Raw genomic sequence first — 25,465 nt, 5'->3', positions numbered from 1 at the left:
ATCCACATGCCAAATTGATGATGGCCACATGATGTACTACCATGCATGGAAGTGATGGAAATGGATTGACATGTATGTTTTGTCTGCTGAGCCTGCAGAGACCAAGGCCTGTCAAACATATGCCCCAATATAGGACCTAGTACAGGCTATGGGAGAGTCACTGTGGCTATGCAACTATGGCATTGTGCCCACTTCCTGTGAACCAGTAGACCCTAACATGTGGCCAAAATGATACTCTAATGGCAAAATATGCCCTGACTGCCTCAGTCCTTTGACTACATTAAGAATGGGTACAGAGGTAAATCATTAAATTCATCAGTAAGTGCGTTTTGCATAATTGTCAATGTGTGTCTTTGACTCATGACAGGTCCCTTACTCCCACAGCTCTGTTCTCACCTTCACATAGGTCATATGTGTCCTGTACAGGCTTACTGCACAAACGACAGTCCCACAGTGCGGACAGTGTGTTGATTACTTACTGGGAGGCCATAATAAATGACTCAGTAGCTTGGTCACATAGCAGAAACTGTAAAATGCCTGACTTTGTATTTTGGATGTCATTTCTGTAGGATGGAAACATATGTCCAAAGGAGTGTTCTGTGGTACAGGTCTATGCCACAGAACTTACCCCCTGAAGTTGCATGAGTCTACATTTGGTAGTCTGTATGTCCACACATGGACAAGGAAAACACTTTTGTTACCTACCATGCCAGCCCATTGATTATCACTCAAGAGTAATGGTAAAGTTTACACTATGGCAGTTGCCTGTAGGGACTGTATGAAGTGAGTCAATCCCACAGAGTATGAATGTGTTGACCCATTCAGGTCTAAGGAGTTTACCCTTCAGAAGCCACATAGGTGTATAGTGTTTCATTGTAGCTCACATCGCAGTATAGGTTGCTTGAGCAGGGGCTACCTGATGTTAGTAACCTTGCTTAGTCATTGTAGACAATGAGCAGGGTAGTGGGTTATTCTGCAGATGGAAATACATGTGTCTGTAGTCATGTTCATGTACTTATTGGCTTGTGTGTTTCACACTTGTGGAATATTATCAGATTGAAAATGTTTAGCTTAGTGTTCATGACATGTATGTGACTCAACGATTTGTGCCAAAAAAAAATGATTTTGATTTGTCTTTTGCATCTATGCAGGTCAATGTCCATCAGGAGAAGGCATTTCAAGATCCATCATCCATCCAGTGGGGACCCTGGGGGTTCACAGCTGACGGAGCGCCCACTGTTGGAAGAGGTGGGAGGACCTCAGATGCTTGGCCCAGACGACTGCAAAGGTCCAGGTGGAGATGTTCTCCTAAAGTAGACAGGAAGCATGTCAAACCATAACCCCTCTAATGGTCCACATTCTGGCAGTGGCCTACCTAGACATTGATGGGCATTTGATGACAGCACAGCAGCCACAAGGGGGTGAGTACAGGGCTTATTCCAGCCTGTCACATTGCCAAATGAATATGTTAGGTTCTGATAGCTCTCCCTGACTATAAGAATGAGCGATGTGTAACACAGCAGATGAGTGATTGTTTGTGTAGACCTGCCATGTGTTTTATATTGATGTGACTTGCCTATCAGCCCAGGGACCTAAGACACAACTTTGCACAATCCACAAACAATTTGCTCTGCAGTGACAATATATAGCTGTGTACATTGATCAAACAAGTACTGTTTGTGGCAGTAGTGGGTGTAAATTCTATGCAATAGACCTATACTCCTCAGTGTGCCAGGCCAAAAGCAAGGTAGCGTATGATGGGTGCTGGTAACCCACTACTGCCTGTACTGTGAAGATGGCCATCATACATTTGACAGCACATACATGTTTTAGGGGGTGGCTATGGATCAATACTTTCCCTTGGTAAGTGGGGAATGTCCAGTGACATGATTTATGTGGCATGTATCCCTTTCTCATTTGAAATACATTTGTAAGCTGTTGTTTCGTGCATGGTCTTCCTATGTTGATGGGTTAATTTCTGTATTCCCTCACATATATATGCATGCCAACCTATGTGTGGCATAGGACATTTACAATGGGAGTACATTTCATGTGGTACCACAGGCAGGAGTGTATCACCATTGATTATTGGCTGACACATACCCTCACCCATCATAGCATGCCATTTGTCATGTACAACAGCAGTAGCAATGAGGAACCTGATGGGTATGTCTAGAGGTTTTACCCACAATGTGCATTCCCATGCCATTGATGTAGAATCATGAAGCAAAGTGTTTTGCGCATGTGAAATGGGGAGGGTTTGTAGCCTGACTGTTAGCTAGCATCATCGAGTGACTTGCAGGTATGTTGAAATCACATGTGGTTAGGTACCAGCATTAATTCACAGACATCTGGGTTTGCATGACCAAAAATAGAGACAATGATGTAGTTTTCTATTAGGCAACACGTTGAAGACCTTCTACAAGTACATGCAAATCTCTGGGCCTCTCCAACATCCAAAGGACTAATGGCATCTACTGATGCACTCAGAGTATGCCATTGTAAGGGGTGGCAGACATTAGTGGCGATTTCCTTGGCACTTGCTGATTCATTGTGTTTTGGATTGTAGAGACATATCTCCTGACATTTTACACATTTTGGCTACAGTGTACATCTCCCTGCCAAATGTGTGGCATATCTAAGCAACATTAGCACTACTTCCATGACTCCACTGGGACACATTTCACCTGGTGAAGTGTGCATTGTGGATGTGTTTCTAGTGTGACATGAGTATTTCTATGTCACCTTCTCTAGGCTATTGTACTGTTGTCAGCAACATGGCATGTTCTGGAGCATCAGTTATTATTGCCTTTATTGTATATATGACAAATAGATGTCTGTATGACCTTGTTTGGGATCTGTGGAAATGAAGCTGGTATTGGCCTACTATTAGATGACAGAAGGTAAGTGATGTATGCTCCATGAGGCAAAGCATTGAAGGTGATATAGTTTCCCACTTGTTCAATGGTTACTGTGATTGCAGAACGTCAGCCATGTAATTGTAGTTGTCTGAGATCCTGATTTTCCTGTGGGCAACTGTTGACATTTCATATGGCATGCATGCATATGGCATGGTACATGTATGGGCCTCTTAGATGGAGTTTGTTGCTGTGGCCTACTTGACATCATGGTAATGTTTGCTAATCACAACTGTTGTTCACGTGTGATCATAGAAATATGATGACCCTATTTCTCTTTGTGTTTGCAGCATCAGCCCAGGGAAGCGCAGAAGATGGGGCACAGCTGAGTGGGGAAGGATCTGGCCATGGGTCCTCGGGTCAAGACACCACTGACCCAGATGAAACCAGTGGCCCAGAGGGTGAGGGGAGTGCCACAGGGAGACTGGATCTGAATCCTCATCATCATCAGATTCTACCTCCCTTGGCCACTCCCTAGCCGTGGCAAACACACCAGGAAGTACTCCTATACCATCTTTGTTCTATTGCCACCCTCTCTGCTGCTCCCCACCTAATTGGCCATGTTTGCTTAACCAAGAGAACTGCGTCTCCTTTGCCCCAGGCACCTTTGCCCCACCCCTGTATCCCCTGCTGCCCTGAGGCTAGTGACCTCCTGAGGAGTATCTCTGTGGGTCTGAATGCCATTGTGAATGCCATCCAGGGGTTGTCCGCCCAACTGCAGGAGACAAATGCATACCCTGAAGACATTCACAGTGTAATGTTTGGCCTACAGAGATCTTTTCAGGCTCTGTCCTCCTCACTGACTGTAGCCAGTCACCCCTCACCTACTGTCCCCCCTCCACCTGCCTCTTCCCAATCCAAATACCCCATTCCCTTACCTATCCTAAGCATTAGAGACATATCCGCACACACCTACCTTAACACAGAAGAGCAGCACACATAAACACAAATACCACAAAACACACCAGCACATAAGCAGTCAACAGAAACCCACACACACATCAGCTACTATTTCCACAGACACCGCACCAACCCCACCATCCCCCGCACCACATCACGCATACCCACAGGCACCACCACAACAGTCAGTGACATACCCACCACTTCCACTATATCTGAAGGCACCATCCCAACAGACACACAGACATCTACCACACCCACCATATCGCAGACACCACCCCAGCATACACACATACATCCACCATATCCACCATACCTGCAGACACCAACCCCACAGACACACACACATCCACCGCATCCAGCATACCCAGAGACACCACCCCAACAGACACACATACATTTACCACTCCATCACCCAGCACCTCCTCCTCCAAGACAAGCAAATGCCCAAACACACACATGCAACAGACACTACACACACCTAAGCATACCTCAGACATGCACAAACCCAGGACGTCCACAACAACACAGCAGACAACCACTCCCTTGACCTCCAAATCCTCACCCCCTTTTCTTACCATCTCCATGTTCTAAAGAAAGATTTTCATATGAGATTGCCCTTTCCCTTTTTCCCTCTATCCCATCTCAAACCCAGGAGGCCCGACCCACCTCCAAACCCATTCCTTCCACCCCCAAGTCCTCCCCTGTCACACCTTCACCTCTGCAAGCACTCATAAACCTCTTGGCCCCCAGAAGAAGCCCACCCCTCCAAAGAAGGAGTCCACCCTTATCAAACCCAAATCACCCATTCCACAACTAAACCCCTCCTCCAAGGATGATCCCTGAGGCACCTACCTGCCCACTTGATTCCCTTTCCTGTGGAGGTTCCCTGGCAGTAAAGGAGTCAAGTCCGAGCACAGTGATGTACATAAACAATTAAATATGGACTGGCCAATGGCCTTTGCTCATCATCATATTGGTTAAAATAAACACAAACAGTTGTTTTTTTGGGTACACATTTGTCCTACAATTCCTTTTCTACCTTTATGTTCTTCCTGGGTAACTTGTGTTGTACGCCTACAGTTGTGTGTATTTTAGCCTGCTTGCTGATCCACTTGCTGTTGTTTGTAATAACTAAGTTTGTGAGTAGTGCTGGTGTCACTCAAGACATAGGTAGATGTCAACTGTATAAATATGAGGGTAAAAATGCATATGTGGTGTCATAGCATTGTGTTCTGTTTGGTATGGTAAGTATCTCACCTTGTATTTTCCAATGTCAGCATGTATGGTGTTAGACTTTTCCCCAGATATGAATTATAGATTTATCTAATGTGTGGCAGCTTGAGTTCCCTTAGTGCAGACACGGAGAATGTTAAATTATGCTAACTTTGTGTTCATTTGACTGTGCATGTGTCCATTTAGCTGTGTGTACCTTGTAACTACTTACTGTATGTAGATGTATGTCCTATGCAGTAGGAGTTGCATTCAATATTTTAATATGCACTTCCTCATTGTGCAGATTTGTATGTCACTTGACTATAGTATTATTTGTCCCTGAGATGCATGTTAGTGCCTGTGCAAATGTTGTTTAAGGGGCATGTGCAAAGTGAAATGTGTCCCTGAGTGCTCCTGATGCCTTCATCTCTATTGTGCAGGTATTGTTCGCAAAGTGAGTGTAGGATATTTGTCTCTCTGACTATTGTATATTCCATTGCCCTTCCATTCTTTTGCAATGTAGGTTATATTTGTGTCCATAGCTGGGCTGCTAAATGGGAGTGATGTCTGTGTTCCATGACACATCCATTGATATGTGTGTTAAATGAGACAGCAGCCCATTGCATGTGTTCAATGTGAGAACGTGAGTTGTATTTGTAGATGTGATGTTGCTGTGTTGTTGGTGTTGTGTGACACAATTTTGTGTACACTTCACTGTCCCTGTGCTTGAGATGGTAGGTGTGTGTACTTACAGTTGGTTGTGTCAATAACAGCATGGATTTTATGTACCGTCAAAATGGCAGTGTGCAACCTCATAATGGGTCTGGCAGAAACTTTGTCTCCGCGGGCATGTTTGTGCTGCCTCATAACTGCGATGGTCTGTGCTGCTTGGCGGTGCTGGCAGAACCACAGCGGTCTTTGCTCCATAAGCCTACATGTCTAGGAATACGGCGGTCCGACTGCCAACCCGACGACAGTCGGACTGCCTCTGCTGCCATAGCGGTCCATGGACCACAAAAGTCGTAATGAAGCCCTTAGTCCCCTCTCCTGAATTTGTATTTAAAAAAATTATATAAGGAGGCAGAGTAGGGATACGCTTCCTCCAGGCCCCATTGCGGCTACTCCGAGATACCTGTCCTGGGCTTGTGGCTAATAAAATGGTGGCTCAGGCCAGATAGCTTAATTAAAGGGATGGAGCATGTAGCCCCCCTCTTGAGCCATTTTTGGCCACAGGGAGCCCATAATTAATTTGGTGAGGGAGTGCCCATCCCCTCTCTCCAAGCAGTATTTTCCCCTGGGGACTAATTTATTAATACAGGGAGTGTGTAGCCGCCCTCCCCAAGCCATATTTAGCCACAGGGGCCACATCCCCACACGGCTCAATTTATTAACATGGGAGGAAGGCGAGTGGCCCCTCTTCTGAGCCTTATTTAGCCTGGAGGACCTAATCCCTCAGGGCCCAGAGTATTGTTTTAAGGAAGGAGGCTGTGCTGCTCCTTTATCTGAGCCCTTAGAAGGCCCTGGGGAGCCGCCCCTCCCTGAGCCATATTCAGCCCCGGGGACACCAACCCCACAGGGCACAATTTATTAAGGCACTTGCCTTATAAGGCTTGGGGGAAGGGGCCACATGGCTTTCCTCCCATTCTTAGACACCAGACTGCCCCTGGGATGGGTTCCTTGGGGCCAAAAGAGGCTCAATAAGGGTGTCCGTGTTGACCCTTCCCCTATGAAAAGTTAAACAGTGTTTGGGATCAGGTCCTACGGACCTGAGAAAACTCGGAGAGGGGGAATGTGTGCCCCTCTCCCCTATTAAAATGCATATATGGTCCCAGGGGATGTGGTTCCCGCGGTATACTGAGGGTTGGTAGGGGAGCTGTGTGCCCCCCTCTCCTTTTGTATTATATTTGGCACGAGCGATAAGCTCCCCCAAAGCCAGTTGTTGGAAGAAGGGCTTAGGTGCAAGACAGACCCTATGGCTAACACTGACCAAAGGCCATGCATGGCGTTGGGTTGGCTTCCCCCGGTGCCTTCAGATGGCTGTGAGACCCTGCAGCAAACCCCATGCTGCATGTGACAAAAGGCCATGAGCGGCGTGTTGTTGGCCAGTCAAAAATAAAAGTAAAGTGTGACATTATCTTTTTTAGTTTTTGAGGCATGTTAGAAAAATATGTTGAATATTTTTCTTAAGAGTGAAGACCTTAGCCCAAAGCAGTATGTCACTTAAAAAGCGTATATTAGAGAAAGGGCATAGAAGTTTAATACCTTTCTTAGAGGTGAAATTTATTCATGTTAGAGACATAAGGTGTTTTTCAGAGTACAGTTTTTCTGTCCAAAGAGAACCTTTTGGGTTTAGACAAGACTGTAATTCTAAATCCTTGTGACATGGCCTGTGAATGTTGTGACCAGATTCCTCAAGATAGCAAGAATTAGTCAGTCTTTGATTTTGAGATGCCTACAGCTACCATATAACTTGATTTACTTAACATTTGGGTTATATAATGTCTTTCAATGTGAGGCAGGAAGTTTGGAAAGTGCTGTGTACTTCCATGGGCAACCATATAAGTGTAGTGAGAGCATAGATAATGTGATCAATATTTTGCAACCCGCCATACGCAGTTTCTCCCCAATAATTTTACTGTAAATGATACATTGATATTATCAATGAAGTTATCAAAGATGCCATTAGTGAAGTAATATGTGGTCTAATTAGCAGTGCACAGTGAGGGTGCGAGTTATAGTCACCTTAGGGCACGAGTTATAGTTACTTGAGATACCCATAACTGTAATTGCAGAATTTCTATAACCCTTGTTTTTTTAAGTCAACTTCTATAGTTTTGTAAATTCAATTTCCTAGCTATAATATAGCTGTAACGTTTGTTTTTTTTCACTGAATTTCTAAGGTGTTTTTAGCTGGGTTTTACAGGGTCATTCGCCAAACTTGGCCTTTTTCCTCCTTATTTTCCTGAAACTTGTTGGCTGACGTTATGATGTGGAGCACTTTTTTCACTGCTAATCAGTGTTAAAGTGCATGTGCTCTCCCTTGTAAACTTGGTATGTTGGGCTTATACCTAATTGGAATATTTAATTTACCAAGTCCCTTGTAAAGTGGTAACCCTATACCCAGGGCCTGTAAATTAAATTCTACTACTGGGCCTGCAGCGCTGCTTGCACCACCCACTAAGTAGCCTTTCAAACCTGGCTCAGGCCTGCTGGCTCAGGGCCTGTGTACGCAGTTTTATGCCACAGGGACCTGGCATCTCAATTTACTTGCCAGGCCCAGAACTCCCCTTTTACTACATGTAAGTCACCCCTAAGGTATGCCCTAGCTAGCCCTATGGGCAGAGTGCCATATATGTAGAGGGCAAGACATGTGCCTAGTAATGTGGCCTGTCCTGGTAGTGACAAACAGCCTATTTTGTTTCTCACTGCTGTGAGTGCTGTCTTCTCATAGGACTGCAATGGAAATGCCCTGCCTTAGGTGTAAGGGGTATTGTCTGATTTATGAGGGGTAGCGTAGGCATGTTTGGTATGGTTGTAATGGTAGTGAGAAATGCTGCTTACTGGTGTAGGTGAATATTTTATTACTATTACAGAAATTCCACTTCTAGAAAGTTCTCTGATATGTCAGCTTCTCATAGCCCTGATAACAAGGCACAAGGGACAAGCTCTATGCACATCTCAGAAGCCTCTGAGCCTTTTTTGGCGAGGGGCTGAGGAGAGACAGACAGATTGAGAGGGAGAAGGGGAAGAGGCAGGGGGATGAACAGAGGCAGAGTCTACTTTTAGGAACCTCACAGAGAGAGACAAACCAGACGACGACAATATTCATGGTAGATGATGTCATCTTTGATGAACTAGGGAATACCTTGGTGAGGGATGTTATTCCATTACCTGCCCCTATTGCTCTCTCTGATATTCCCATTGATACTCAGAGTTTAATTACACCTATTTTGGAGATAAATGAGAATACAATACCTATCTTCAGTCTCACGAGCTATAGTTAAACATCAGATGAAATTTCGATACTGAGTAAGGGCCTTTCTTTTGTACCCACTACTCGTACCAATTTTTTTTAGGTGAAATTAGAACTACGTTTTGTTCAGAAAAATAAGACTAAATAATTTTTTCAAGGACCGTCCTAATGCAGCACAAATGGAGGTGACAGGTTTTCGACCTCCTTCTTCCTTTACATCAGCATAACAACCTATGCCAATTGAAATATTGATGTTTGAGAAAATGGTTGCAAAGGATATTGATGTTCTGATCAAGTCACGTAAATACATCAAATATAGGGGGTCATTACAACATTGGTGGTAAAAGCCACTCACCGCCGTGCAGAAGACCGCCAACACACCGCCGCGGCTGCGGAAAACCGCCACAGCCATTATGACCCACAGCACGGAATCCGCCAAAATTCAGACACCCACACAAGTCCGCCACACCAAAGATCAGTGATAAACTGGCGAAAACAAAACCGACACCGTCACGCTAACAGAAATACGCCCACAATATCATGACACACAAATCCACGCGGCGGTCTTTCAACCGCGGTATTCCATTGGCGGTACACACCGCCGCGCTCAAAATACACACACTCTTACAAAACACAGCCACATTGGACAATTCCAAATACACATACCTGATACACATACACACACCACTCCCACACACCCAATACAATATATAACACTCACCCACATCACCCACAAACCCCTACGACCAGAAATCATGAACGAAGGCCAGAAAGAGACACCACCATCAACAATACTAGCATCCACAGACACACAACACCATCACCTACATATCAGCACACTTATCACCACACACACCACCCCACACATCACCTACACCACCCCATGGCATGGCAAAGACACCCCAGGTTCTCGGAGGAGGAGCTCAGGGTCATGGTGGAGGCAATCGTCCGGGTAGAGCCACAGCTATTCGGATCACAGGTGCAGCACACCTCAATTGCAAGGAAGATGGAGCTATGGCAAAGAATAGTGGACAGGGTCAACGCAGTGGGACAGCACCCAAGAAATCGGGATGACATCAGGAAGAGGTGGAACGACCTACGGGGGAAGGTGCGTTCCGTGGTCTCAAGACACCACCAGGCGGTACAGCGGACTGGCGGCGGACCCCACCTCCTCCCCCACAACTAACAACATGGGAGGAGCAGGTCTTGACCATTATGCATCCTGAGGGCCTCGGAGGAGTCGGTGCAGGAATGGACTCTGGTAAGTCAAATCTTAACTATCATATCCCCCACCCTACCTGCATGCTATCACAGACCCCCACCCTCACCCCCTCCCCTATCACTCCAACTCCTCACTAATGTACTAATAACACAAACCACACATCCCAACACCAAGCCCTGCAAGACACAACAAAGCATGGACACCCCTCACTAAAGCATGCCCACTGCACATACCCATGACACCCCCCCAACCATCATCACACAAGCCCCCACACAGGAATGCTAGCACTGGGGTACACGGTCACCCACCTATTGCACACCATGGCACACACAGATGTAATAAACATCCTTTTATACAACTGCAGGACCCCTACCCAACGTCACCAGACAGGAGGGTCCACACATGTCCACACCACCAACAGAAGAGGCCCACAGTGATGACAGCACCTCTGTCCAACTGGATCAAGATGACCAGCCCGGCCCATCGGGGACCTCTGGACAGTCGGTTCCCCACACAGGCCATCACAGAGCTTCCCCCCTCTGGAAACACCAGCACAGCACCCACCCAGCGGGCCCATACCTCCATCCCCAGGACACGTCAATCAGCAGTGTGTCCACCACTACAGGGAACCCAGGCTAACCCACCACCCCAACAACAACAGGGACCTGGGGGCAGTGGTAGTGGGCACACGGTCCAGGGGACGGAGGCCCAGGAACACAGGGGAACTGGGAGGGCTGCAGGGCGACAGGAGGCGGACAGGCCCAGGGAACCCACTCTCCACAAGGCCCTCTCCTCCATCAGGGGAGCCTACAGCTACTCCCAGGAGACGATGGCAACGGTACTGGCCAAGTTACAGGAGACCCAGCGCCTGCAGGAGGAACAGTATATGGGCTTCAGGGAGGAACTCAGAACCATCAATTCCACCCTGGGCACCATCGTAGGGGTGCTGAAGGAAGTACTCAACACCAGCAGGGACACTGTGGCACTACAAGGGGCCCCTGACACTAGCCTGGACGATGAACTGCCCACCACCCCCGCCGGCGCTAGTGGACAGGATGCATCGCCACAGGACCACCACACCAGCACCCCACCCCACCCCCTGCAGAGGGAGAACCACCTCGCAAACAGTCCCTGAGATCCATGAACAAGACAGAGAACGATGCCAAGACCCCCACCAAGAAATGAGACCACCCTGATTGTCATCCTACCGTCCTACTTTGTCACCCTGTCCATCCTTAAACTCTTAAACTTCCAGCAGCTCCACTTCCTATGCCCATGTGCGCAATGCACCTGTGAGACTAATAGACTGGACTCTGCCATGGACATTCCTCCACCATCACCCCTCACCATTTTGCTACCCCCTCCAATTTTGAGCACTAAAATAAACACCCTTAAAGCACAAAACAATCTGGAGTCAGTCTGTGATTTCAGAATACTGTATTATCAATTACTGTGGCAAAAATCTCTTTCATTTGTAATGTCAACATACGTATCTCACACAGCTCTAGTCCATGAGGAATCAAAGCAGATGTCACACTGTGGGACCCAGATCTGTGAAATCGTAAGGGAAAGTGACAACTCAGTGACCATACAATGGGTGAAAACGACAGACAGTAGAGAGGTAGTAGTGTTTAAGTACATGTAGTAGGCAGGTTTGTATTCTTACCTGTGTTTCACCGGAAATATTGCTGGATCACTGAGTCCCTGTTGTCCATGTCTTCTTCCTCTGCTTCCTCGTCTTCACTGTCCACAGGCTCCACAACTGCAACAACACCATCCTCCTGCAGAAAAGGCACCTGTTGTTGCAAAGCCAAGTTGTCAAGCATACAGCAGACAATGATGATATGACACACCTTCTTTGGTGAGTAGAATAGGGATCCACCTGTCATATGGAGGCACCTGAACCTTGCCTTCAGGAGGCCGAAGGTCCGCTCGATCACCCTCCTAGTTCGCCCATGGGCCTCATTGTAACTTTCCTCTGCCCTTGCCCTGGGATTCCTCACTGGGGTCAGTAGCCATGACAGTTTGGGGTAACCAGAGTCACCTGCAAATGGCGAGGGACAACTGTTAGACACACACTAACCTGGAGGGATATCCCCAGACCCACAAAACCTTTCTACTGACTTGCTTCCAGGTGCTCACCTAATAGCCACACACAGTGCTTCTGGAGTTGACCCATCACATAAGGGATGCTGCTATTCCACAGGATGTAGGCGTCATGCACTGAGCCAGGGAACTTGGCATTCACATGGGAGATGTACTGGTCGGCCAAACATACCATCTGTACATTTATCGAATGATAACTCTTCCTGTTTCTGTACACCTGTTCACTCCTGTGGGGGGGGGGGTACCAAAGCCACATGTGTCCCATCAATGGCACCTATGATGTTGGGGATATGTCCCAGGGCATAGAAATCACCTTTCACTGTGGGTAAATCCTCCACCTGAGGGAAAATGATGTAGCTCCGCATGTGTTTCAGCAGGGCAGACAACACTCTGGACAACACGTTGGAAAACATGGGCTGGGACAACCCTGATGCTATGGCCACTGTTGTTTGAAATTACCCACTTTCAAGGAAATGGAGTACTGACAGCACCTGCACTTGAAGGGGGATTCCTGTGGGATGGCGGATAGCTGACATCAGGTCTGGCTCCAACTGGGTACACAGTTCCTGGATTGTGGCACGGTCAAGCCTGTATGTGATTATCACATGTCTTTCCTCCATTGTCGACAGGTCCACCAACGGTCAGTACACCGGAGGATGCTGCCATCTCCTCACATGTCCCAGCGGACGGTGCCTATGAAGGACAACAGTGAGCACAGAGTCAAACAACTCAGAGGTACGTACCCACAGTTTACACAGAACACCAATCATAATCTAAAAAGAGGCCTGTATGTGTGTTGAGTCTAGGCCTAGGTATGTGTGACGCAGTTGAAAATGAAGTCATGTGGGCCCCTGAAATGGCGGCTGCCTGACCTCTAAAGTGGGCCAATTTGATGTGAGGTAACTGCGCTGCGTTGTACACCGTCGCAATAGGCGGTCGAAGACCGCCGCGCAATGCTGCGTTGGTTAACATTGCACCCTATGGGTCCCAGGAGCCAATGACTATGTACGCCGGCGGTGACGGTACGCACTGCTGCAGACGTGACCGCCATTTTCTATGTGTTCAATCACTCGATACCTGATCTTCGACAGGAGAGGACCTACACTGCAAGTGCTGCTGTGACCTCGGTCTGGAAGAGACAATGGCTCGAGTGTCTGGGGAAAGGGCCCCTGCCTTCACATCGGAGGAGTTGGAGAAACTTGTGGATGGGGTCCTCCCCCAGTACACGCTACTCTACGGTCCTCCAGACAAACAAGTAAGTAAACTGGGAGCATGCTGTATGCCTGTGTGGAGAGGGGTGGATGTAAGAAGGAAGGGGGGAGATTGCGGCCTGCATGAAAAGAAGGTGAGTACCTGTGCCACATGGCAAGAGTAGGGATGGGGGCCAATCACTTTGACGGTGCAGTTGGTAATAGGTGTCTCTTCCCCCTGTACAACTCATGTAGGTCAGCGCCCACCAGAAAAAATATATTTGGCGTGCCATCGCCATGGACGTCCGGACCCTGGGGATCTACCACAGACGGTGCACCCACTGCTGGAAAAGACATTCGCCGCTGGAGCAAGAAGACGGCGGAGGCTCAGCTGGGGATGACCTCCCAACGTGGGAGGGGTGCCCGTCACACCATGACCCCCCTTATGTTCAGGATCCTGGCGGTGGCATATCTGGAGTTGGATGGGCGCTTGAGGGTATCGCAGCAGCCACAATGGGGTGAGTACACTCTCATTCTGCTTATTTAACGTGCAGTGGAGGGGTCTGGATGGGGGAGGTGGGCTGTGGGTTTACCTAGGCCAGGGCAAGTTCTGTAGGCAAGATCCCTCCGTAAGGTAGGCCATGTGGCACCCCACCGCACGTCTGTAGAGTGCCAACTACACCGAGTCATGCCCCTGTGTCATCCATGAGTGCAGATGTCGTCCATAGCCTAGTAGGCCATTTCCCAGGAATTGAACTGTGGAGCCCAAGAGCGCGGCATAGTGCAGGAGGCTTCTGTGTCTGTAGTGTCCGCCAACGGTAGCGGTAATCCATGCACTCAACATGTCTTTCTTCTGTCCCACCCCTTTTTGTGGCCTCCCTGTTCTTGTGTGCATTAGCGTCATCAGGCGGAGGAGCAGTGGCACCGGAGCACGAGGGGGCTGCATCCCACATGGCCATGGAGGGCCACACTACGGAATCGGACTTCACCAGTGGGACAGAGGGCGAGGGGAGCTCCCCGGCGGGGACAGGAGCTGAGACCAGTGACACAGACTCGTCCTCTGATGGGAGCTCCCTTGTGGTGGCAGCAACATCTGTGCCACCCCCATCTACAGGTACAGCCGCCACCCCCCCTTTCAGCACCGCCCTCCCAGCAGCCCCTCAGCCTTTGCACCGTGCCCTCTCACCCGGGAGGGTGGGCATCACCTTCGCCCCAGGTACCTCAGCCCCTGCCCCAGTCACCCCTGCTGCCCTCAGTGAGGAGGCCATTGACCTCCTGAGGTCCCTCACTGTTGGGCAGTCTACCATTTTGAATGCCATCCAGGGTTTAGAAAGGCAGTTGCAACAAACCAATGCATTCCTGGAGGGCATTCATTCTGGTCAGGCGGCCCTTCAGCGAGCTTTTCAGACTCTGGCCTCAGCACTGATGGCAGCCATTGTCCCTATCTCTAGCCTCCCCCCTCCAACTTCACCACCAAGACCCAATCCCCTGTACCCCAGCCTATCTCAAGCACAACTCTAGACCAGCATGCACACACGTCAACACACAAGGGAAGCTCAGGCAAACATAAGCACCACACATCCCACAGGCACTCACGCAAGCATCACACCCATGCAGACACACCAACATCCACTGCCTCCACTGTGTCCCCCTCCTCCTCGTCTCCCTCCTCCCTCCCAGTCTCATCTACGCTCACACCTGCATGCACTACCTCTACAGCCACTACTGCCATCACCAGCACACCCACCACCACACTCCGCTCACGTGTAGTCACCACCGCCACTACCATTCACACGTCCCCTGTGTCCTCTCCCAGTGTGTCTGTGACACCCTCTCCCAAGATACACCCACCCAACAGCCATCCACCTCACGACAGCCTCCAGTGCATGCACCTTCACCCAAAGTCAGCAAACGAAAACCTCCTACAACCGCAACCTCTTCCTCCACTACCAAACCCCCTCCAGCTACCCATCCCAGTGTCTCCCAAAAACATTTCCGGTCCAACCTTGACCTCTTTCCCACACCTCCCCCACCCCGTCCGTCTCCTAGGTCCCGAACTTGCACCTCAGCCACAACATCTCCGGGACCAGTGGTGCCTGTAGGCACCGGAATCTAGAGTGCACCGGCCACCAGGGCAGCCAGTATGGCACGGAGCCACAGCACAGACAGTCCCCCACCTGTCAAGCATCAGAAGTTGGCCAGTGCCCGGCGGGAGAGGGGGAAGACTCCAGCCACCAAAGCCGCTCCCAGGGCTACAGGTGGGAGTGTGGAGTCAACTGCGACACCATCCAAAGTGGGGAAGGGGAACAAGAAACTCAGCAAGTCTGGGAAGAGCAGCACAGCGGAGAAGACCGCCCTCATCCCCGCTGCCCAGGAGGCCACCAGCCCTGCTGCCCAGGAGGCCACCACCAGCACCAGCCCATCTGCCCAGGAGGTCACCGCCAGCACCAGCCCTGCTGGCCAGGAGGTCACCGCCAGCACCAGCCCTGCTGCCCAGGAGGCCACAGCCGTCATCCCCGCTGGGACAGAGAGGACAGCCAGCACAAGCCCCGCTGGGCTAGAGAGGACTGCCATCACAAGCCCTGCTGGGACAGAGAGGACCACCAGCACAAGCCCCACTGTGCTAGAGAGGACCACCAGCAGCTGTCACTGCAAAGGAGCCCGCCGCTCCAAGCACCGCTGAACAGGGCACCGCCGTCTCAAGCACTCCTGAACAGGGCACTGCCGTCTCAAGCACTGCTGAACAGGGCACCGCCGTAACAAGCACCGCTGAACAGGGCACCGCCGTATCATGCACTGCTGAATAGGGCACCGCCATATCAAGCACCGCTGAACAGGGCACCACCATATCAAGCACCGCTGGCCCATGAGCACCAAGGGCACTGATGCTACTGAGTCCGTCATGGGCAGAATGAAGCACTCTGGGCACCATGCCCCCTCCAGAACCAGTGGAGAGATCCATCCACTACCTCTGTCCTTAGCAGGATGAAGCACTCTGGGCACCATGCCCCCTCCAGAACCAGTGGGGAGATCTATCCACTACCTCTGTCCTTAGCAGGAGGAAGCACTCTGGGCACCATGCCCCCTCCAGAACCAGTGGAGGGATCCATCCACTACCTCTGTCCTTAGCAGGATGAAGCACTCTGGGCACAAGGCCCCCTCCACAACTAGTGGAGACTGTTATCCACTTGAGAGACTGTGGCTTTGCACTCCCCAGGATGGAACAGTGGGCAACCCACCCACTGTAGAGACTTGAGAGACTGTGGCTTTGCACTCCCCAGGATAAGGCAGTGGACAACCCACCCACTGGAAAGACTTGAGAGACTGTGGCTTTGCACTCCCAGGATAAAGCGGTGGGCAACCCATCCACTGTAGAGACTTGAGAGACTGTGGCTTTGCACTCCCCAGGATGGAACAGTGGGCAACCCACCCACTGTAGAGACTTGAGAGACTGTGGCTTTGCACTCCCCAGGATATGGCAGTGGGCAACCCATCTACTGGAAAGACTTGAGAGACTGTGGCTTTGCACTCCCCAGGATAATGCAGTGGGCAACCCACCCACTGGAAAGACTTGATAGACAGTGGCTTTGCACTCCCCAGGATGTAACAGTGGGCATGTGGCCCTCCCGTGGATTTGGCGTCTTGCACTCAAGCGGCTGAGGTGCCCCCCCTTTCCTCCACCTGAGGTGCCTGTTTTCTTGCTCTCTAATGCCCCTGCAGTGTTCTCTCCGTCATGGTCGGGGATCTTGTGTGGGCCTCGCCCAAACCGTGTGGGCCCAGTGTTCCACGGATTTAATTGGAGCACTACCTGGACTACTATGCTTGGTGTATATTTTGTTAATGGTGTATATATATATTTTTGCGTACTTAATTTTAATATATTACAAATGTTCACTCATTTTCTGTTGTCTTTGCATTCTTCCAGGGGGGTTGGGGGTTGTAACTGTGATGTATCAATATGTATTAGTGTGTGTGTTGTGGTGGGTGAGGGTGGGGGTGGGGGTGTTGCGTGTCTGTGTCCCTGTTTTTTCCCTCCCCCCTGCCCTGTGTCGTAGGTGTAGTACTCACTGTGGTCTTCGCCGCCAGCGTTCATGCTCCTGGTAGAGGAGCAGGAAGTCTATCGCAGGGAGAATTTGGAGTTCTGGGTCCATGGTGTCCTAGTTCCTTGTGGGGTGTGTAGAGGTGAGCGTTTTCCCTTCGGAATCCTGTTTCCGCCGTGTTTTTATCCGCGGTGAATCTGCCCTGGAAAAGGTGGCGGATAGGTCGGTTGTGATACTGTGGGCGGTACATTGTCCTCCGCCTGTCTGTTGGCGGTGACCGCCGCGCTGTTTGTTTGTACTGCCGTGGTGGTCGGAGTGTTAAAGTGGCTGTCTTTCTTGCCGATTTCCGCCACGGTCGTAATTGAATTTTTTTTACCGCTGGCCTATTGGCGGTCTTACCGCCGCTTTAACACCGACCGCCAGGGTTGTAATGACCACCATAATCTTACATATAATGAGAGTTTGGGATTAAGGGATCTGAAAGACAAGCAGGATCTGATTTTTAAAGCAGCTGATAAGGGAAGTGGCATAGTTGTACAAAATAGAGTCAACTATTGTCAAGAGATCTGACATCAGTTAACAGGTATCAGTTGCTATCAAAAAGGCAATAAGGACCCTACAGAGGAATTAAAGCTGAAGAATAATGGACTAACCAAAATAGGCTTAGAACAAGGTTTTTTAAGCAAGAGTGAACATCAATTTTTAAATAAGAAACATACAAGAATACTACTATTATACACTCTACCGAAAATACATAAAAGATTGGAAAATCCCCCTGGGAGGCCAATTGTGTCAGGCTGTGGTTCAATTTTGGAACCTCTATGTCAATATTTAGATTTCTTTCTCAAAGCATTTGTTCTTCAGACGAGGTCATATGTGAGGGATAGTATGCACTTGATTACTATGATCGAAGGTGTGGAATTTGACAAAGTGAGAGATCTATTGGTTACGATGGACATTCAGTCATTATATACCAATATTCCACAGTATGAAGCCCTTATGATTATATCGGATGGATTGAATTCTTGTTCACAACCTATACAGGTATCCACTGATTTCTTGATTTCTCTAATGAAAATAGCTATGGGGAAAAACTATTTCCAGTTTGACAACGTTTTCTATTACCAAATCAAAGGAGTAGCAATGGGAGCAAGCTTCGCACCAGATCTAGGCAATCTATACATGGCTCATTATGAGATGTTATATGTCTACAATCAGATTAATCCTTACTTGGAATGTATAAGAAGTTGGTTTAGATATATAGACGATGTTTTTCTGATTTGGTGTGGCTCAGTTATAGATTTGCAAGCATTCTGGACCTGGCTCAATGCAAGGTCGTTAGATATACAATTTACGATGGAATACAATAGAAGAAACATTCCTTTTTTGGATCTATCAGTCTAGGTTGATGATGAGAAACCATTTGTTTCCCTCTATAGGAAACCAACAGAAAGAAATACGCTATTACATTATAGTAGTAGTCATCCGAAAAATCTTAGGGACAATCTTCCCTTTGGTCAGTTCCTGCAAATTCGCAGAAACTGTACCACAAAGATAGACTACTTTAAAGAATCAGACATTCTGATAGACAAATTGATTGAACGAGGTTACCCTAAGAGTTTAGTAAAGAGAGCGAGAAAGAGAGCATGGTACAATGACCGAGAAACTCTTTTAGAACCTAAATTGAACAAGGATAACAATAAAAGACTAGCTTGTGTCACAACTTACAGTCCAGCTAGTAATGAAATCAAGAAGGTCGTGATACGACATTGGGACTTAATCAAAGATCATCTTTCAATACAGGATTTGCCTCTTTTCTCTTTTAAAAGAGGAAGAAATATAAAAGACACATTGGTGCGGGCTTCGCTAACTAAGAAAACTAAAATGGAGAAAAATACACTTTGGGGTTTTCCAACGGTAGTAGGCCATTACAAATGTGGAAGTTGTTTAGCGTGCAAAAATAGTTTCAACACAAATAATTTCTGTTATGGAGACAATGTGTTTGAATTGACTTCATTTTCAAATTGTAATACACAGGATGTGGTCTATGCAATTTGGTACCCGTGCAACCTTATGTATGTGGGACAAACAACACGAAAGGTGAAATGCAGGATTCCCCAGCATAAGAGCAGAATCGAATGTAAGGTTGTGGGTGCTCCTTTGGTGGACCATATTGTGAAGAGCTAACACGATAACAAAGATATGAGATGGCAAGTGATTGAACAAGTGACCTTGGGTCCCAGAGGAGGCGACAAGACTATTGCTTTCCAAACGTGAACTGTATTGGATGAAAAAATGTGACAAAATCAGTAATGGGATTGAACAGTTTAGAAGATTGGAATCAAGTTCTAACTTCATAAACAATTGATATGGATGGACTGTAATACTTGTATATTTCCCTTTATTAAAAAACAGTTTTAATGCATTTGTAGGAAGTTGGCTCTGTATGTTCAAAGTAAGAAATAGCATGCACAGAGTCCAAGGGTTCCCCTTAGAGGTAAGATAGTGGCAAAAAGAGATAATTCTAATGCTCTATTTTGTGGTAGTGTGGTCGAGCAGTAGGCTTATCAGAGGGTATTGTTAAGCATTTGTTGTACACACACAGGCAATAAATGAGGAACACACACTCCATTTCCAGGCCAATAGGTTTTTATATAGACACATATATTTTCTTAGTTTATTTTAAGATTTAAGAACCACAGGTTCAAGATTTACAAACAATACTTTAAATGAAAGGTATTTCACTTAGGAACTTTAGGAACTTTGAATTAGCAAAATAGCATATACAGTTTTCACACAAATGGCAATAAGCTATTTTAAAACTGGACACTGCAATTTTCAACAGTTCCAGGGGGAGGTAAGTGTTTTTTAGTTTTGCAGGTAAGTAAACCACCTACAGGGTTCAAAGTTGGGTCCAAGGCAGCCCACCGTTGGCGGTTCAGAGCAACCCCAAAGTTACCACACCAGCAGCTCAGGGCCGGTCAGGTGTAGAGGTCAAAGTGGTACCCAAAACGCATAGGCTTCAATGGAGAAGGGGGTGCCCCGGTTCCAGTCTGCCAGCAGGTAAGTACCCGCGTCTTCGGAGGGCAGACCAGGGGGGTTTTGAAGGGCACTGGGGGGGACACAAGTCAGCACAAAAAGTACACCCTCAGTGGCATGGGCAGCTGGGTGCAGTGTGCAAACAGGCGTCGGGTTTGCAATGTAGTTCAAGGGGAGACCTAGGGGTCTCTTCAGCGATGCAGGCAGGCAAGGGGGGGGGCTCCTCGGGGTAGCCACCACCTGGGCAAGGGTGAGGGTCACCTGGGGGTCGCTCCTGCACTGGAGGTCAGATCCTTCAGGTCCTGGGGGCTGCGGGGGCAGTGTCCTTACCAGGCATCGGGTTCTTAGAAGCAGGCAGTCGCGGTCAGGGGGAGCCTCTGGATTCCCTCTGCAGGCGTCACTGTGGAGGCTCAGGGGGGTCAACTCTGGCTACTCACGGGCTCGTAGTTGCCGGGGAGTCCTCCCTGTAGTGTTGTTTCTCCACTAGTCGAGCCGGGGGCGTCGGGTGCTGAGTGCAAAGTCTCACACTTTCGGCGGGAAACGTGTGTTCTTTCAAAGTTGCTTCTTTGTTGCAAAGATGTGTCTACTTTGGAGCAGAGCTGCTGTTCTCGGGAGTTCTTGGTCCTTTTAGTTGCAGGGTAGTCCTCTGAGGCTTCAGAGGTCGCTGGACCCTGTGGAACGTGTCGCTGTAGCAGTTCTTTTGAAGTGGGGAGATAGGCCGGTAGAGCTGGGGCCAAAGCAGTTGATGTCTTCGTCTTCTCTGCAGGTTTTCAGCTCAGCAGTCCTTCTTCATCTTAGGTTGCAGGAATCTAGTTACCTGGATTCTGGGAGCCCCTAAATACTTGATTTAGGGGTGTGTTTAGGTCTGGGGATTAGTAGCCAATGGCTACTAGCCCTGAGGGTGGCTACACCCTCTTTGTGCCTCCTCCCTGAGGGGAGGGGGGCACATCCCTAATCCTATTGGGGGAATTCTGCAAAATGGAGGATTTCTAAAAGTCAGAGTCAACTCAGCTCAGGACACCTTAGGGGCTGTCCTGACTGTCCAGTGACTCCTCCTTGTTTTTCTCATTATCTCCTCCGGCCTTGCCGCCGAAAGTGGGGCTGTGGCTGGAGGGGGCGTGCAACTCCACTAGCTGGAGTGCCCTGGGGTGCTGTAACAAAGGGGGTGAGCCTTTGAGGCTCACCGCCAGGTGTTACAGTTCCTGCAGGGGGAGGTGAGAAGCACCTCCACCCAGTACAGGCTTTGTTACTAGCCACGGAGTGACAAAGGCACTCTCCCCATGTGGCCAGCAACATGTCCGGTGTGTGGCAGGCTGCTAAAACTAGTCAGCCCACACTGGTAGTCGGGTATGGTTTCAGGGGGCATCTCTAAGATGCCCCTTGGGGTGTATGTTACAATAAAATGTATACTGGCATCAGTGTGCATTTATTGTGCTGAGAGGTTTGATACCAAACTTCCCAGTTTTCAGTGTAGCCATTATGGTGCTGTGGAGTTCGTGTTTGACAGACTCCCAGACCATATACTCTTATGGCTACCCTGCACTTCCAATGTCTAAGGTTTTGCTTAGACACTGTAGGGGCATAGTGCTCATGCACCTATGCCCTCACCTATGGTATAGTGCACCCCGCCTTAGGGCTGTAAGGCCTGCTAGAGGGGTGACTTATCTATACCTATAGGCAGTGTGAGGTTGGCATGGCACCCTGAGGGGAGTGCCATGTCGACTTAGTCATTTTATCCCCACCAGCACACACAAGCTGGCAAGCAGTGTGTCTGTACTGAGTGAGGGGTCTCCAGGGTGGCATAAGACATGCTGCAGCCCTTAGAGACCTTCCCTGGCATCAGGGCCCTTGGTACCAGGGCTACCAGTTACAAGGGACTTACCTAGATGCCAGGGTGTGCCAATTGTGGAAACAAAGGTACAGGTTAGGGAAAGAACACTGGTGCTGGGGCCTGGTTAGCAGGCCTCAGCACACTTTCAAATCATAACTTGGCATCAGCAAAGGCACAAAGTCAGGGGGTAATCATGCCAAGGAGGCATTTCCTTACAGAGTTTTAGAAGAAAAGAACTGTGTTTTATACGGGGTAACAAAACAGAAAGGGTTCATTTAGTGAAGTTAGTTAAAGGAATACAAAGTGAAGGTTAAACAGACTATAGATTATTTGTTACAAATATTGGTCGTAAATAGATCATAAATTGGTATCTAGAATGAGTAATATAATTAGATATATTTATTCTTATATGTGGATACTAAGTAAATAATAAGTTGGAAATGTTTCTGCTAAAAATAAATACAGAGATGCTTGGCATTATATCAGGGCATCAGGTTAAAGTGATGTGTTGCTCCTGATTGCAAAACACAGTCTTTTTTAAGTTTTAAAGGAGGCTAATTTGAGATCGTCATTGATGCGAAGAATTAATATAGAATTTTCAGACATGTTCTAATATTGTGCAAAGGCGACTGTTTTCAACCCGTCAGGGGTATTGAAAAACTCGGATGATATAACTCTTGCCTCGGGCATGTTTGTTTCCGAATGGCGAGGGGTAATTGTATCCGCCAATGACTCAGTTAGAAGAAGGAGACATTGGCCCTCATTCTGATTCTGGCGGGCGGCGGAGGCCGCCCGCCAGAATTCCGCCCTCCAAAATACCACGCCGTGGTCAAAAGACCGCGGCGGGTATTTCAAGTTTTCCCCTGGGCTGGCGGGCGGCCGCCAAAAGGCCGCCCGCCAGCCCAGGGGAAAACGACCTTCCCACGAGGATGCCGGCTCGTAATCGAGCCGGCGGAGTGGGAAGGTGCGACGGGTGCATTTGCACCCGTCGCGTATTTCACTGTCTGCCAAGCAGACAGTGAAATACTTGTAGGGGCCCTCTTACGGGGGCCCCTGCAGTGCCCATGCCATTGGCATGGGCACTGCAGGGGCCCCCAGGGGCCCCGCGACTCCCCCTCCCACCATCCGGTTCCCGGCGGGAGAACCGCCAGGAACTGGATGGCGGGAGGGGGAGTCGGAATCCCCAAGCCGGCGCAGCAAGCTGCGCCGGCTTGGAGGATTCCTGGGGGCAGCGGGAAACCGGCGGGAAACCGGCAGGAGACCGCCGGTTTCCCTTTACTGACCGCGGCTAAGCCGCCGCGGTCAGAATGGCCCGCGGGGCACCGCCGGCCTGTCGGCGGTGCCACTGCGTCCCGCGGCCCTGGCGGTTCTATACCGCCAGGGTCGTAATGAGGGCCATTGTCTCACTAGCGCGCGAAATCGATATCGCAAGAGCCGTAGACTGGGAATCTATTTAAACTCTGTGTACTGTGCCACTCGCGGCTACAACACGGACGGCGTTTTTCCCCTTTTTCTGCAGATACAAGCCAGAAAAGATCCTTGAAAGTAAGTCTCTGTAACATAGCGTGGACGGCAGGATGTTTTTGAAATAATTCAACATCAGGAGAAGGCTTTTAGACAATGCCTTTTTTCTCACAATGGATGTGATAAAGATAATTGTTGATATATTTAGGGGCTGCTGGCTGACGTCCCATGGAGACTAATGTTCTTTGATACGACGGTGAAGGCAGATAGACAACATGCCTTATTTATTCATATATGGCAGATGACTAATCACTGAATGTGGTTTGCCTGTATTTTCTGTGAGATGATTAAATGGAAACTAATAGAATTGTAATTTATCTGAGCCTCTTCTTACAAGTTGGGCAATTTAAAGGAATGTCTGTAATTATAATAAAGTACTGGAAGACTTTTGCCCAATGGAAGAGACTGTAAATTATTGACACCAGGAAATACGTGAGTAAGAGAAAAGATATTCACTGCTAGAGATTATAAAAAAATAACAAATTAGTTAATCCTAATAAGGTAAAAAACTGTATCTATTACAGAAAAAAGAGGAGATGTACTCTATGAAATAATGGGAATCGTTCAAATAGTATACTTAGTATATTAGGTGAGTCTGAATTGATTTTTGGACCTTGAGAATATAAGAACTTATTAATGAGAGTATTATAAAGATTTAATTTTTCATTTTTATTTAGGTGTTCCCAGTTAAAAGAGCTATTCAGTCCTGAGGATGACCCACTAATGATTGATGTCTTGATATAGGGTTGAAACGTTGACTCTATTATATTTGGATCATATATGAGCAACTTCAACACACCTGGATTGAAGGGGTCTCTCTGAAGTTTGCTCCTTTCTTTATATGTTTTTTTAACCTCTTTTGTATATATTGTATATAACACTGTTGCATGTACATCTCTTTTGCACTTTCAGTGCGTCGTATATTGGGAGCACCTACTTTATAATGAAGTTTTTATGATTAAAGGAGATATACATTGTTTCATTAGATTAATCATTAAATGGTGATATAAATTAATTTGGAGTATTATACATTTATTTTAGATTAAGGTTGTTTGTAAAAAGTATTCTAAATGTAGTGGGAGTTTAGGGATTTGGGGCCAGATGTAGGTAGCTAAAAAATTGCGAGTCGGAAATTGCGAGTCGTTGCGACTCGCAATTTCTGACTCACAAAATGGTATCCAACAAAAAAAAGCGACTTCATTTTGCGACTCGCAAATGAAGTCGCACCGCAGATTGCGAGTCCGCTGTTTGCGAGGTCGCTTTTTGCGACCTCACTAAAAACGAACACAAATTGCGAGTGGGTGTCGCAAATTGCGACTGTGTCGCAAATTGCATGCAGGTGCAGCAGAACACTCTGGAAAACACTTCCTGGCTCTTGATGATCACATCACAGCCAGGAAGTTTACTAATACACCTGGGAGGAGGGTGGACCACACCCATTTCCAACTGCTGAACAGCCAACAGGAGGAACAGAAGCTACAATGGAGGAATCAGCCAGAAAGAGAAA

This window comes from Pleurodeles waltl, chromosome 2_1 (genome assembly GCF_031143425.1).
Source record: "Pleurodeles waltl isolate 20211129_DDA chromosome 2_1, aPleWal1.hap1.20221129, whole genome shotgun sequence".
In the NCBI taxonomy this organism is placed as follows: domain Eukaryota; kingdom Metazoa; phylum Chordata; class Amphibia; order Caudata; family Salamandridae; genus Pleurodeles; species Pleurodeles waltl.
This window is presented reverse-complemented; position numbering follows the sequence as displayed.